General features: G+C 43.2%; 1 protein-coding gene across 12 annotated transcripts in view; it reads right to left on the bottom strand.

Annotated features, from left to right (window-relative positions):
- The window catches only part of ZMYM2 (zinc finger MYM-type containing 2), a 197,674-nt gene extending 185,253 nt beyond the window's left edge, over window positions 1–12,421 (bottom strand). For 3 of the 12 annotated variants that reach the window (XM_030561576.1, XM_030561558.1, XM_030561566.1), the window contains exons 1-2: window positions 10,647–10,792; window positions 9,691–9,747 (exon numbers count right to left, since the gene is read on the bottom strand). The gene's annotated coding sequence lies outside the window, so the exon portion shown is untranslated. Of the gene's footprint in view, window positions 1–9,690; window positions 9,748–10,646; window positions 10,793–11,835 lie in introns of those variants that run through there. The other 9 variants (XM_030561461.1, XM_030561527.1, XM_030561470.1 and 6 more) reach the window with 6 other exon arrangements.
- Between the last annotated feature and the right edge of the window lie 3,652 nt (window positions 12,422–16,073).

Below are 16,073 nucleotides of genomic sequence, written 5' to 3'. Positions count from 1 at the left end.
GAGGTATTACCAGTACAGATAAGGAGGTGTTAGTACCATTATACAAGTCATTGGTGAAACCTCATCTGGAATACTGTGTGCAGTTCTGGTCTCCCATGTTTAAGAAGGATGAATTCAAACTGGAACAGGTACAGAGAAGGGCTACTACAGTGATCCAAGGAATGGAAAGCCTGTCTTATGAAAGGAGACTCAAAGAGCTTGGCCTGTTTAGCCTAATCAAAAGAAGGCTATGGGGAGATATGATTGCTCTTTATAAATATATCAGAGGGATAAATATCAGGGAGGGAGAGAAATTATTTAAGCTTAGTACCAATATGGACACAAGAACAAATGGATATAAACTGGACACTAGGAAGTTTAGACTTGAAATTAGACAAAGGTTTCTAACCATTAGAGAAGAGAAGTTCTGGAACAGCTTTCCAAGGGGAGTAGTGGGGGCAAAAGACATAGCTGGCTTCAAGACTAAGCTTGATAAGTTTATGGAGGGGATGGTATGATGGGATAGCCTAATTTAGGCAATTAATTGATTTTTGATTATTAGCAGGTAAATATGCCCAATGGCCTATGATGCAATGTAAGATGGGGTGGGATCTGAGTTACTACAGAGAATTAATTCCTGGGTGCTGGCCCACATGCTCAGGGTTTAACTGATCACCATATTTGGGGTTGGGAAGGAATTTTCATCCAGGGAAGATTGGTAGAAGCCCTGGAGGTTTTTCGCTTTCCTCTGCAGTGTGGGGCACGGGTCACTTGCTAGAGGATTCTCTGCACCTTCAGGTCTTTAAACCACAATTTGAGGACTTCAGTAACTCAGACATAGGTTAGGGGTTTGTTACAGGAGTGAGTGGGTGAGATTCTGTGGCCTGCATTGTGCAGGTCAGACTAGATGATCATAATGGTCCCTTCTGACCTTAAGTCCATGAGACCCAAAGAAGAGATGAGATACAGATGGACAGATGCAGAAGCTGCAGGATGTATTTCATCCTCTAGGAGTATCTGATGGAAGATTATTCTCAACTGATGCATTCAACTTTGAATACCAGGGGTATTAACCTTCTGGGATCAAGGCTGGCATGATTGAAGGAAGGTGAAAAAAAAGAAAAAAAAAGCTTTAAAACAGATATGGAGAGTAGGTTGGAGAGACTTGTGAAATCTCCATGCCTGGCTTCAAAACATGAGAGGGGGAAAAAAAGTCAGCTAAATGAAGATATAGTGATGTTTCGCTATTCTTTATGAGATAAGATTATCGACAGCCAGGAGAAAGAAAGTGAAATACTGATTTCAGTAGTAGTCAAGTGTTATTCTTATTGAAAGCATTATAACTAATTGACTAGAAAACTGGATGAGGTCCAAGAGAAACAACTGAAATGCTTGTACATGAATGCAAGGAATATGGGCAATAAAATGGAGGAACTGTGACTACTGGTGCAGGAGATCAAGCTAGACATAGAGATTACAGAAACATGGCGGAATAGCACTGACTGGAATACAGGTATCAAAGAGCATGTGCTGTTTAGGAGAGAGAAAAAGGTAAAAGGTGGTGGGGTCTGTTCAGGTCAAAATCACTTTAGGGATGGATTGTAAAAGAGGTTCTATTTGAATAGCATTAGTGGTCTACTATGGACCCTCTAGGGTCAGATGTGGCTATGGATAGAGATCTCTATTATCATCAAAGAGAGAAATACTTCTGGGAATTGTGCATAATGAGTGACTAACTTCCCAGATATAAATTGGACAATAAATTATACTAATACTGGAAGGGCCAACATATTCCTGGATGTGATAGATGACAGTTTTCTTCATCAAACTGTCCTTGAACCAGCAAGAGGTGATGCAATTTTACACTTTGTTTTGGAAAGCAGTGAGGACAGCACAGAAGAGCTCATGTAGGATAACCTTGGATTGAGTGATCACGAGTTGATTCAGTTTAAAAAAATTGGAAGGATGATAAAAAAAACAGTTGATGACCTGGTTTGATTTCAAAAAGACCAGACTGAGAAATTAAGGGAATTAATTACAGAAGTTAACTGGACTGAAGAGGTCAAGGACTTAAATGGTGGAGTAGGCTTGGAATTTCTTCACACCAACCATACAAAAACTATCAAATTTGCATAGCAATCAAGGGAGGGGGAAGGAGAGGCTTGTAAAGAATGTCTTCACCTCCAGACCCAGCTAGATGAATAACCAGCTCAAAAAGGCTATTAGGAGTAAGCAGAGAACATATAGGGAATGGAAAAAGGGGTTGATAAGCAAAGAAAGCTACATTGTGGAGGTTAGAAAATGTAGGAATAATGTGAGAATAGCTAACAGTCAAGCTAAATTAACTCTTGCCAAGAAAATTAACATGAGGGTTTTTAGTTATATAAATAAAAAGAGGATAAAGAAGGATGAGGTTGGGCCACAATTCAGTGTGAGTGGAAAGATTAAAAATAATCTAGGTATGGCCCCAAAACTAAATGAGTACTTAACTGAAAATCGAGGCAAAGGATGATAATAGGGAGCACATGCATCAAGGCAGTACAGCTAACAGAAATGAGTGTCTAGATATGGAAATCACCACATCTAAGGTGGAAGAAAAGCTTTAGAAGCTTGATGCGCTCAAACTGGGAGGACCAGATCATTTCCATCCCAGAATCCTGAAGGAACAGGCACATGAAATTGCTACTCCTGTATCAAGGATTTTTAATAAATAGCTATTCAGAGGAAGTACCATATGCTGGAGAATAGCAAACATCATACCGGTGTTCAAAAAATGGAAAAAGGTGATTCAGGCAGTTTCAGACCTGTTAGTCTGACCTCCATAGTATGTGAGGCTTTAAAACTGTGACGGAAAGAATAATTAAATTCATGGAGGGAAATAAATCTAATGAATATGAGTTTACCACCAAAGGCAGATCATGTCAGACTAACCAGATTTCTTTAAGAAAATTAATTATTTTTATAGTTAAGGGAAGGGCATTAGATTTAATATACTTGGACTTCAGTAAGGCTTTTCACATGCTACTACAGTGAAATTATTAGCTAAATTAGGGGAGATGGGGATCAGTATAAAATTGTAAGGTAGATAAGGAACTGACTAAAGGGGAGAAGGCAAAGGGTTGTGCTGAAAAATGAATTACTAGACTGGATGGAGGTTACTAGTGGAGTTCCTTAAGCAACTGTCTTGGAACTTATTCAATACTTTTATAAATGACCTTGGCACAAGAAGTAGGAATGTGCTAATGAAATTTGCTGATGACACAAAGTAGGGAGGCATCATCAATATAAAGGAGGATCAGAATGTTATACAGGAAGATCTGAATGACCTTGAAGACCGAAATGATAGAAATGGAATGCAGTTCAATAGCACAAAGTGCAAGGTCATGCACTTACAACCTAATAATAAGAATTTCTGCTACAAGCTGGGGACTTATCTGGAAGTGACAGAGGATGAGAGAAACCAGAGTGCGTGGGTTGACCAGAGGATGATTATGAGCCACCATTGTGATGCAGTTGCAAAAGAAGCAAACATGATCCTAGGATGCAGCAGATGAGGCATTTCCAGTAGAGATAAAGTAGTATTAATGCAAGTGTACAATGCATCATAAGACCTCATCTGGAATACTGTATACAATTATGGTCACCCATGTTCAAGAAAGATTAATTCAAACTGGAACAGGTATAGAGAACTATTAGAATCATCAGGGGAATGGAGGGCGTATTTTATGAGAGAATGGAACAGCTTAGCCTTTTTAGTCTAGCAAAAAAAGGCAGAGAGGCGATATGATTACTCTCTACAAATACATCAGGGGATAAATACCAGGGAGCGTGAAGACCTATTTAAGCTAAACGACAGTACTGACACAAGAACAAATGCATATAATTGTCCATGAACAAATTCAGGCTGGAAATTAGAAGACAGTTTCTAGTCAAAGGAGTGAGATTCTGGAACAGCCTACCAATGGAGGTAGGGGAGGGGGGAGAGACAACTTTTTAAGAGAGCTGGACATATTTATAGGAGTGATTGTATGATGGGGTTGCTTGTGATAAAAGGTATGACTCAGCAGCCCTGGGGCTCACTTCAGGTTTCTCTCTTACATTCCTAAAAGCTCATGCTTCAGGATTTCAGCAGGCCAGCTGCAGAGGTCAGGAAGGGATAGCCTGCAAAATACACACACGCACCCCAATGTATTTGGGGCAGGAGGGGGAGCTTTTTTGGTCTCCTTTCTCTGAAGCATTCGGGATGGCCACAGCTGTTGCTGGGACATTGGGCAGTGTACCACGGCTAAGAAGTGGCACGGAGCATTCTCTCTCAGGTACTTGGCTCTTGCCCACATGCTCAGGGTCTAGCTGATTGCCATACGTAGGGTCGAGAAGAAATATTGCCCCAGGTCACACTGGCAGTGAACGCGATTGTGATCGCCTTCCTCTGCAGTACATGGATCGTGATCACTTGCCAGGATTATCTGGGTATATCTAACAATAATTTCCCTGCCGTTGCAGGGCCTCATGCACTGGGATACTTTGGACCTCAGGCACTGGAGTACCTTGGGCCCCGCTATTCTCTGCCTGTGACACATAAAAGTCTAGTCTTTGTGAGTTGTAATACTTCGATCTAATTTAAGCAATTGCTGGGTAGTGCTGTTGGCCTGTGATATACAGATCAGATTAGACGATCTGTTGGTCCTTTCTGGCCTTAAACACTATGAAAATTGATCTTGAACTGAGGTAAAAGGTATGTGAAGTTAGCATAGTAATTTTTTAATAGGCATGTATATAGCATTCATTACCATGGTGGCAATGTACACCTAACTGACACAAATCAAAGAAATCCTTCCCAGCGTGCAACTCCAGCTTGCACTTTTTTCTTTTTCTTTTTTTTTTAATTGGAAGGGGAAAGAGGGAGGGAAGAGAGATGACAGATGGTTCAATTTATGCCTCAGTATGCTGTTGCAACTGTAATTATAACTATCAACTTTCCCCCATCCTTTCTGCTCGGCCACATTTATGCCAACCTCAAATGCCAGTTTGACCTTTTCTGACAGCCATCTTCGTGCTTTCCACTATGATGCCTCATGCAGATAGAATGCCCTCATTAAACTAATGTAAGGCTACTACCCTCTTCTAATGACCTACTTCTGGTCCAACTCATGACAACTAAGTCAGGTAGGAATAGAGCAGAAGGACAATACTTTTAAGTGATTTGGTATTGTTAAAACGTGCACATAGCTAATTCACATAATATCCAAGACTGGGGAAGGAAAAAAGGGGGTAACATTGTTTTTCCACCTTTGTCACTTCCCATGCTAATAAGAAAGAAATTCTTTGTGGCAGGGACCATGTCTTTCTAGATATCATTATTGCACCTGTCATACCACGGGGCTCCAGCCCGGATTAGCACCTTTGGTGAAATGGCAATTAAAAAAAACAATTTTTTTTCCAGGTAACCCAACAATAAAGCTTTTTCAGCATGCACAAAAATGAAGGCATGCTACATTTATTTAAATGAATATAGTATTCCATGTACGTAGTTTCTTGCAATAAATCAGTCTGCAAAAATATGTTGAGCATTCTATGAAAAGGCAATACACTTAAATGCTGAATGTTCTAGAGATTTAAAACAGTGCACACCTGAAGTGCAATAGCAAAGGAAGATTTAAATTTAAGTTACTGAAAATCTTGAATGTGAATCTTGAAGTGAGACTACCACCCAAAGCATGAGATCATCATTAAATAATCATTCAGTGTGACTGGGTGCAGGATGGGGACAGAAGGGAGTTTAAACATTTAACAAAAAACACACACACACCCTTTGGAGCTACCGCCCACACAAGATTCTACTTCAAATGGGTTTTAGTGTCAAGTCTGAAAATGCTCATTTGGAGTACAGAATTGAATGACCTTGATTTATATTGGATATGCTGAATTAGTAAGACTTTCACAACCTAAATTACAAACATTAACAGAAATAACTTTGTAAACATTTCCCAGTTAAAATAATTTGAACAAACCCCAGTACAAGTTAGACTGTTAACAAGAGCCCCAAATTAGATACTCGGCAGAAAGCAGCCTGGTTGTTTCATGACCACAGAAACTGCCATATCAGATGAGAACAGTGATTCACCTAAACCGCTATTGTGTCCATGACCAGTACCAAATGCTTCAGAGGAAGATGCAAGAAACCCTGTAGTAGACAACTTATGAAATAATGGTTTATAAGAAGTCTCTTAAGATAATCACTAACTGACAAGAGTTAAGTCCTGAAGCATTAAGTTTTTATCCTTTCTTTTTAAAAAATTTAATCCTATCATGTAATTTGATATAATCCTATAAAGCTCTTGGACTCAGTGATATCTAGTGGCACTGAGTTTCACAGATTAATTAAGTTTTGTCTTGTAACTGATCACTTCCAGAAACTGGAAGAGGCCTTAAACTGCACAAAATCACTATTTAAGTACATGCAAGTTGAGTTTAATCAATATATCAAGGTATCAAGTGAAAAGGGACATAAAAGTTAACTGTACACCATAGGTGTCTTTATATTCCTAGCCCATTTCTTAACATCTTTCAGGTGAAAGATTTTTCCTAACAGTATTAGAACTCAAGTGACTAGGAAATGAGCTTTGGTCCTGCACAAAGAACAAGAAACCAACAAGACATACTAATTTCCACTTTCAGCAACATTTGTGACTAGCAGGCAGCCTACATGCAGTAAGGAACAGAGTTCAAAGAGAACTTAGTCTCCCATCCATAAGAAAGTTACTAAGTCACAAGCTCCAGAAAGGCAACATGACCAAGGCCATGTCTACACTTACAAGCTTACAGTGGCACAGCAATATAGCTGTGCTGCTGTAAGAGCACTCATGTAGTCACATTATGCCAACAAGAGAGTTCTCTCCCATCGACATAATAAACCCAGCTCAATGAGCGGAGGTAACTATGTCGGCAGGAGAGTGTCTCCAACCAACAGAACGCTGTGCACGAGTGCTTATGCCAGGAAAACTTAATGGAGCTCACAGTGATGTTTTTTCACATTCCTGAGCAACAAAAGTTTTGCTGACATAAGTGCTAGTGTAGACATAACCTAAATCACTGAGGCAAGAATATGGCTTTAATAATAAAACAAGTTGCAATTAACTGCTTTTGACAGGAAACAAAACTGAACTCTGCTAGCCAAAAAGACTCTAAACACACACAGTTACAAGGTCTACATTAAACAAGTTTTTACCCAGCTTCCTGGACTAGACAAACTCTCTCCCCAACAGGTTTGATCCGACTAGGCTGCCTGCACCACAACCCTTCACCATTCTAGGGTACTTTAGATAGAATTCATTGCCATTTGAGGAAAACAGGCCTTTTGGAAGAAAATCTAACAAAAATGCCTACTCTGCACAAGTGTCAAAGATTTTGTAGCATTTTTCATTAGTAGCAGTACTGGCCCTAATGTCCTTGATCAAATTTCCCATTTCCCCTATTATCCACTGTCTCTGTTTGGTTGCCATCCACCATAAAAGATGTAAGATAGATTTCAGAAGTTCTCTGTACAATACAAAGTTTTGAGGATGAAAGATGCCACAGCAATGTAAAAATGGTAGTGCTGGACAAGGCACAACAAATAGCCAAGACCAAGTCAACAAAATCTACTAAAAGAGTTGGGAAAAAAAAAAGTCAACTGAGACTTTGGTCCCACATGCCTTCACATGTGCTCTGCACAAGCTCAATTCACAGAAGATACAGAATTTCACATTAACTTTGTTTTTATATACATTGAAATAAAAGGTTGGGAGGGATTGTTTTGACAAAGAAAAAAAACAGTAGAATGGAACAAAAGATTTTGGATCAATGAAGAACTAAAAGTGACTTAGTTTATTAATAGTTAAATAGAGGCTTGATAAAAAGGGATTTGCTCTATACATCTGCCTTTAGAACACTATGATGGTTCAAGATGTTTGGTTCTTATCTATACTTTTATACAGAAAGAGTATTGCATAAAGCTATTCTTGTTTTCTAGCAGACGGCCATGCAAGATGGTCATGAAAATGTACTAGTCCAGGCACAATAATCTACTTGCCTTCCCTTTGCCATTGTGATAGTGGTGGTGATGATTATGATGATAAATCAACCTAATTATGTTTATTCACTCATTCTAAAAGCAGTTACTTGCCCTGAGTGAGAAGACTAGTAGAATTCTGCAATGCTGACATAAGTTATGTTACTCAGAACTTAGATATTACAGCAATATGTACTACAGACAAACTCTACAATAGTTATTATGCTAGAACATATAAAGAGCTGAGGCTGGAAGGTAGCCTTATACCACAGGCAGAATACAAACATAAACATTAAAAATAAGATACTGCAACAAATCAGAGATTATATTAGAACAAGCTCTTTAATAGTTAGAGGCTGTGGGAGTTCTAATGGTCAGTGTTACTGCTCATTTTAGAATTTCAGAATAAATCCAAACATGAATGCCAAAGAATTAGAGCTGTGGATTTATTTAGGGAGCCACCTAGTCTCTGTATCTATGTACATAATAAGAAGTGCAACGTAGTCATTGTCCAATGCTACTGGAAAAGAACTTTTTACTTTCTTTGACTATGCTCTGTAATATTAAGGTATCAAACAAGATGTACATGTTTAGGAATATTTTCAGATTTAGAATACTTCTACACAAAATTGAATTTACTGCCCAAAGTATGGGCTGACTTCTTGTTTTGTTCTGCCTCCACCACGTTTGTTAAGGAGATGTTTCAGTGCAATTAATAGATCGTTGCAGCGGCCTCTAGTGGGGAGCGACAGCATCCAGTCTCGTGAGCTCTCAAAATACATTGTGTCTATAGATACTAATATTACTTTCGCCTTCACTGCGCTACTTTGTAATTTTGGGATTCGTGATTCCACAGGGCGCAGAAAAAAACATTACTAAAAAGGTGCAAACCTACGACAAGTTACACCCAGAACCTAGGTGAAAAGGGATCAATAGTCGTTTCTCCTTAGGTAAGCTAACACCTAACAGAGAACACAATCTGCTTCGAAAATCCCATACTGATAAGACACTGAAACGGATTAGTGACAAGGTGTGGGTTTCTCAGGTGACATCAGCGGTTTTGGGGAAAGAGCAAGACAGATGGTTGCTTAACAAGGGAACCTTGCTGTGACACGTGAAACCCCAATGGCACCAGACAGAATCACCCAAGCAAACCCGCAGGCAGCAAGAACTGATCCAACTACACAAAGGCCAGAGACTGGAATAGGCTCTGCGAATTACTGGATTAGTTTAGATCTCTGCCTTCCCCCATACTCCTACAGGCAGGTTACAGGAAAAATATAAAATTAAAGATGGCTAAATGTGTCACGTTGTGTATTTTAATGTACAATCTAAAACTCTAGAGGGCAGCCGAAACATGCCCTCCCCCCTCCCCAGCTGAGTAACGTGAGAGCGGCAGGAGCCCGTCGTCTGCTTGCTGGAGTTGGTATTGCAGGAACGATGCCTGCAGCAGCGGCGCCCAACCCGAGGAGGAGCCGTCTTACAGACATTACAGGGGCTTCGCCCCAGGGAAGCAGCTGCTGCACCCAGGCATCTCCCCCACCCTATGCCGGACGCTCCTCCTCTTACCCCGATTCCCACACCACAACGGAGAAGGGGGTTGACCCCTCCCCAAAGACAGGGCTACTTGAGGCAGAAATAGATACATAAATATCACTCACAATGGAGCTCCTCTCCTTTCTGGTCTCTGCCAAGGCTGCACCAAACTGGGCTGGAGCCTGGGGGAAAGGCAGGGGGATTAACATGCGGCCTGGGGAGTCAGCAGCGTCCCCTTTGCCTGGGCAGGTATTACTTGCATTGCCCGCCACTTCCCTCACCTCCCCCAACTCCTACACATGGCCTTCCCAGTGGGTTATGGGGTATCGCCCCAAAGAGACATCCAGCTCCCCGCTGAAGGAAGGATTGCATGGATCTGCCCCGGGGCCTTTCCTGGGAAGGTGCAAGTAAGAGGCAGCCCGGGAGCAGAGGAGGGCTCTGCTAACTTGCCCAAACAGTCCCTTAGCAGAGCCCCCTGCCTCGGGGGGCACAGAGCCCTCAGTAGCCACCCCTCTGTGCTGGAATAACGCTCCCTAAGCAGTTGCCCCGGGTCTCGGGTTTGCCCCCCTGCAGTCAGCCAACAGCACTGCCGCCTCCTGTCCGCCATTAGAGACACCCAGCCAAACAATACGGGAGGGGAGCACCGGCGGCGGCGGCAGCAGGATCCGCGGAGCGCAGCGCCGGGCAAGGGAGGGAGACACCCGCGGGCGGGAGGGGGCGAGGATGCGGGGCACAACAACAGCCGAGGGCCCGGAGCCGGAGGGAGCGACTTAAAATAGGAGGCGCTAAAACTGAAACACCCCTCCCCCAAATGCCCCTGCGCCCTCGATTCTGCCCCAGCCCGCCTCCGATTTACCCGCTCCGCCGCCACCACACCGAGACTGTCACTGGGGCTGCCCCAGTCCTACCCACCCCTCTCTGTGACGAGAGGCGGCAGCAGCGACGCCACAGTGGGGCACTTAGCCCGGGTGGCTGTGAGGCACGGCGGCTCCCCTCCCATCCCCGCCCTAGGGGCAGCTCTGAGCCTCCAGCTGCCCCCCTGTCCGCCCTTAAGGTGCGGCACTCCCCGTCCCCACCTTACCCAGCTCCCCACCGCTCACAGGCTCGGGGCTCCCCCTCCCCCCGCTCACACGCACTCCGCGCTACTCCTCCGCCGCCTCAACTCTAACTCGGTCCAGTCCCGGGCTAAGCGCAGCTGCTAGCGAGGGGAAGGAGGAGCAGGGCCAACCGAGCTTGGGGTAGAACGGCCTCCGTAACCCCCCCATTGGCTCCCACAGAGGGTGAGCTTTAGCGATTGGCAAGCCGACTGGACGGACCGTCCGTCCATCAGATCATTCTGCAGCAGATTGGGTCTAAAAGCTGCCAATCATTCTTCTAACCACGCCCACAGTTCGTCCCACTTTGATCCATCAGGTTAGAGAAACGCGAATTTCATTGCCCACCAGCAGCAGCAGTTCTAATGCCCGGGTATTGGGTCTGGGAAGCGATGGGGGCTCCCCCCCAGTTCCCAGGGCAGCTGTTTGACAGTAACTTGCAGAAGCATGGGTGCAAGGCTGGCCACACTCATCCAGACAACTGCTGGGGTGGGGAGAGTACAGTGTATTACACTAGCCCATCCTTGTGCAGAGTCCCTATGGGCAACACCCCCAGTCGTGGACAGACGGTAATTACCCCATGCTCGTCGACGGCAGGGCGGGCACAGCTCGTCCACAGCTTCTTATAGGTTGGGCCCCGCCCCCCGGCAGGGCTATGAACCTGGGCTGGAGCCATTTCCATGAAGGACAGTGTGGCTAATGGACATCCTCCCTCACAGAAGAGCGAGAGAACACACAGTCCCCTCCCCCGGGGCAGAGACTCTCCACACCCACGTCCCACTCAGGAGTCTCCTCGCCTCCTCCACTAAAGACTCCCACCCACGCTGGGGGAGGGAGCCATATCAGCAGCCGCCATGGCTCCTGGAGAAGCTGCTGCTGCTGCTGGTGGTGGTGGTAGTGGTGGTAACGTCCTCCATTTTGTCGGAAGCTGCTGCGGGGAACTTGGGACCAATTCAAGCCAAGCTGAGGCTCAGATAGGGGCCAGTTGGAAGCGCCTCTGCCTTGCAGTGACACTCGCAGGGCGCCCCAGGCAATGCCCTGGGGTGGTCCGCGGGGCTCAGAGCAGCAAAGGCTGCAAGACCCTGAGAGCCAGGCTCTCCTCGCTCCCTCTGCCAAAATGGAGGCTGCGCACTTCCTTTGCGCGGCTGCTTCCCCCTTTCTAGCCATGGGACTCACGCCCGCTTTTTCGAGGACCTGGAGAGCTCAGCCTCTCGCACCGCTAGTTAATCCAGCTCTTTCTCCTGAACTGCTCCCCCGCTGCCAAGAAAGGAAGCAAACACCAGCCCTCTCCACCCTGCGTCAATTCATGTCAACCACACTGTGCAGTACAGCCCCGGAGAGAGCCTCATGCCTGTGTAAGGCGCATGAGTCAGTCGAGCTGCTTGCCCCACTTCCATCCCACCTCTGCAAGCATCGCGCAGGGCAACCACAAATGCCAGGGCATCTGGGCGGGTAATGTGCGGAGGTGAGAAGGAGCAGAAGTGAATGAAGGGCTGGCTCTTCTCCAGCGTGCCCTTGGTGTGTTGGGCTAATAATTTTCATGTGGGAGATAGACTAGAAATATTAACGCTTCTTTTGGCTCACTACAACTAATTCCTTCCGACCAACAGCCCCACCCTGAGACTCAGGCTGAAGTCAACAGCCCAAGCCAAACACTTTTGTGACACCATTACTATATGGTGGTGGTAAGAAACAACTATTAGCACGTTTCACCCTAGCTATAGATGCCTTGGAAAGAGAGAACACCTTTTGCTATGGGGGAAAACGTGTCCTATGGTTAACAGCACCTAGATGTCATACTGTACATGACATTTTTGTGTGGATGCAAAAAAATGACGTGATAATGAAAAAAGGTCTAACTCAATGACTATGAAAGGATGACATTTTTAATTATGTTAATCACCATCCACAGTGAGGGATTCTTTTGAGTTTGTATGGTAAATAGTTTGAACCAAAACAGAAAAATGTTCAGCTAAATAAATACATACAAACCAGAGAAATGTTTAAGATTAAACAAAAAAAATTATATTCTACCGTTTCTACATTTAGGGTTTGGTTTTGTTTTCTTTGTTTTATGGGTTCTCCGGTATCTGAGAATCAAAACAAATTTATCCTCAATGGTCTGCATACTTTGACCACCCTTCTAGTTGCAGAGGATAAACATGACTCTGATCTCCCTTAATTAAAACATCTTTATTCTGGAACTGTGCTTAAGTACATGCTTAACTTTAAGTATGTGTTTAAGTCTTATTGACGTCAATGGGACTTAAACGTGATTTTAAGTGCTTTTTTTGAATAGCAATGGACTTCAGCATGTCCTTTAGTGCTTTTCTGAATCAGGATTTGTAGATGGAATCTGTAATTCTATTTAATCAGTCAAAAAAGTAACCACTGAGCACTCTGCCTCTACAAAGTCCCAACAAGAGATCTGAACTAGCAATGGCACGTGTGTCTCTCGCACTTTAGTACAGATCATTATCACTAGGACACTAGAATGTAAAGTTTACTTTTAAATTTGAACATTTGTGCTTGCAATTTTAGAAATGTATGTATTTTCTACTGGAGTTTTGCTAATCGTAATTCCACTAAAAGATCACAAATCAAGGATCACAAATCCTACCTTTAAATTAACTCTCTCATTACTCATACTTGGAAAAAAGTTATGGCATATACAATTATCTTTTAATTATTTTTTCAACTGACAGCAGTGAAAAGTGAAGGTCTGGCATAGACATCTATACTTCCCAATTCAAGCATTGTTGTATCGCGTTTTATCTGTCTTGTCATCCACAGATCCATGGTGAGGCTGACCTTATTCAAAAACACCGTTAAAATTAATCAGTTCCATCTTATGGTTTGAAAGCACTTGCTCTCGCTCAAAAACTAAAAAAAAAAAACCTAAAAAAAAAAAAGGGTGTATCTCTGCATATATACCATGAATGTGAAACTGATGTATTTATAGTCTTCACACTACAGCGCTCAGGGACAGGTCTGATGTCAGCAGCGTCACTACAAAAGTTCTAATTTATGGACTGGAAGTAGATAAATTATCAAAGCTGAACTAATAGTATAAGTAATGACATATGTGAAGAGTGATATCCTTCTATGTCTCATGACGTAAAAGTGTGGCAACTAGAAGTCCAATGTATTTTCACTGAGAAGGCAAAATCGAATATTTGACATATTTTTAAAGGGTTTAGGCTTTCACAGTAATCCTGACTAGTTTATCAAGACAGCTTCAAATCAGGTGTAATAAATTGTGGGATTGGAATGTATGTAGTTTAAAGCTTCCTCCTGCTACCGCCAACATTACCAAGTGTTCACACATGAACGAATGGTTAGACTCTTTTTCCAGAATTAGAAAGTGAATATTCTATTTATTCAATGACTCCCTTTTCAGCCTAAACACTATCAGGATTTACAACACTATAACTGAGGACAGAATCTGGCCCAGAGCCTGTAGAACTATGACCATTTTCAAGGAAGAAGAAGGAATATTTGGATAAAATAAGTGTCTACCACTATTTGGCATAAGTTAACAGTTGGAAAGTGGTAGGGAACAGGCAGCTTTAAACTACATAGACTTCAATCCTACAATTTATTACAACTGATTTGAAGGCTGGCTTGGAAAAGCATCTGTCTGGAACCCAAATAAAGCATATACCTTTAAAATGTCAGTGCAGTTACTCTGACTAGTGTGCATGAAAATAGAATCTGGCCCCTTGTACAATTTGTAACAAAAATAATTCTTTTCTGTGTGCTAATTCATTGTTTTTCCTCTTCTCCTGTCTATCTCCCTCACAATCCCTCTGTTTCCAGTCTCACTATCCCTGCTTCCATTCTCTCCTTCCTCTCCTTATTTCCTTTACTCATTTCCATTTCTCCTTCCTCAGTTTCTTTTTCCCTTCCTTATTTTATGCCACTTTCTTGCTCCAATTTACTCAACTCCTGCCATTCCTCAGCCTAACCCCATCCTATACTAAGCACATAAATACATACATACATAAAAACAAAGAAAGAAAGAAGAAACAGAAGCTTATAAATTCCTTTGGACTGGAACAGTCTTTTTTTGTGTGTTCATGCAGTGCCTAGCACAATGGGGTACAGGTCTATGATTTGAGTCCCTAGGTGCCCTGGGTAATCATTCCAAGGGGCAGCAGCATCTACCACTGAACATAACCATGGTTGCAGATAGTGGAACAGCCTTCAGCTATGAAGGCTATCTGCGATATAACCAGGGACACAGGTCAAATAAGCAATTGCAGACAATCTGATGCAGTACTGCCAAGCCCAAACACAGTACTGGACATGACAAGTGTAGGCTGCAATTAAATAAGCCTGCAGCCAATCCTAACCAAAGTGGCATGCAATTGACCTACCAGAAGGGATTCTGGAAAGGCTGATATTTGGGGGCCTCCCTCTGAAACTACCCACTAGTACAATCTGACATGGAAAGTTGTACAGTATAATTAAACCTGCAAAGAAGCCTTGCAATCTGATTACAATCGGCACTTTCTTGTACCCAGGCAAGACAGTGTAAAATGGAGTACTGGGTGCACTGATGTGAGTGACCAGGCATCCCATATACAATCGATTACTGAAAATTGGAAAAATAATATAGCTGAATAACCAGAACTATAGATGAGATTATGAGAAGGATTAATTTAAAAATAGCACAATTACTTGAGATCCTAGGTAGGAGAATAACATATTTCTGTGAACACACGGATCATCAATCGCAGAGCGACTTGATTCCAGCACTCAGACTGTCAGGCAAGATCACAGAGGAAGAAAGCCTGCTATATCGGAAAAATGGCCAGATGGGCTGGTATCCAAAGAAGAGTGGAAGTTTTACAATGCTGTGCCTCTCGCGACAGCAAAAGATGGAAGGTGGTGGTTGACAACCTCCACACTGGAGATGTCACTCAAAGAAGAAGAAAAAGGTGTTACTGCAATTAATGATAATAATAAATAAACTATAAACTGAGCGGCCACGAACTGTGGCCACTGGGAGCTGCGGATGGTCATTGTAAACACTGTCTCGTGGCCCGCCAGCGGATTACACTGATGGGCAATGTGTGGCCCGTGAGCCGTAGGTTGCCCACCACTGCCTTATAATCACTTAAAATCTACCTTTTATAGTTAATAAACTTGTTTTTGTTTATTATTAAACCCAGTTTGTGCAAGCCATATCTGGTGGGAGGAGGGGCGGCCGGCAAGAAGCTGTGCTTATCTTTCTTCACATTGAGGGAGAGGGCGAATTTTTATGAGCTTGCGCTGTGCACATCTTTCTATACAATGCAAGACAATATACCTTTGGGTCAGCTCTCCAAGGAAGGTGAGCACCTGAGTGCTGCGGCAAATCCCTTAAGCTGAGTTTTGCCAGAGCTGATCTCAGTGTTTGTGTCTTTCTG

The sequence above is a fragment of the Gopherus evgoodei genome, chromosome 1, assembly GCF_007399415.2.
Source record: "Gopherus evgoodei ecotype Sinaloan lineage chromosome 1, rGopEvg1_v1.p, whole genome shotgun sequence".
Classification (NCBI taxonomy): Eukaryota; Metazoa; Chordata; order Testudines; family Testudinidae; genus Gopherus; species Gopherus evgoodei.
This window is presented reverse-complemented; position numbering and strand designations above follow the sequence as displayed.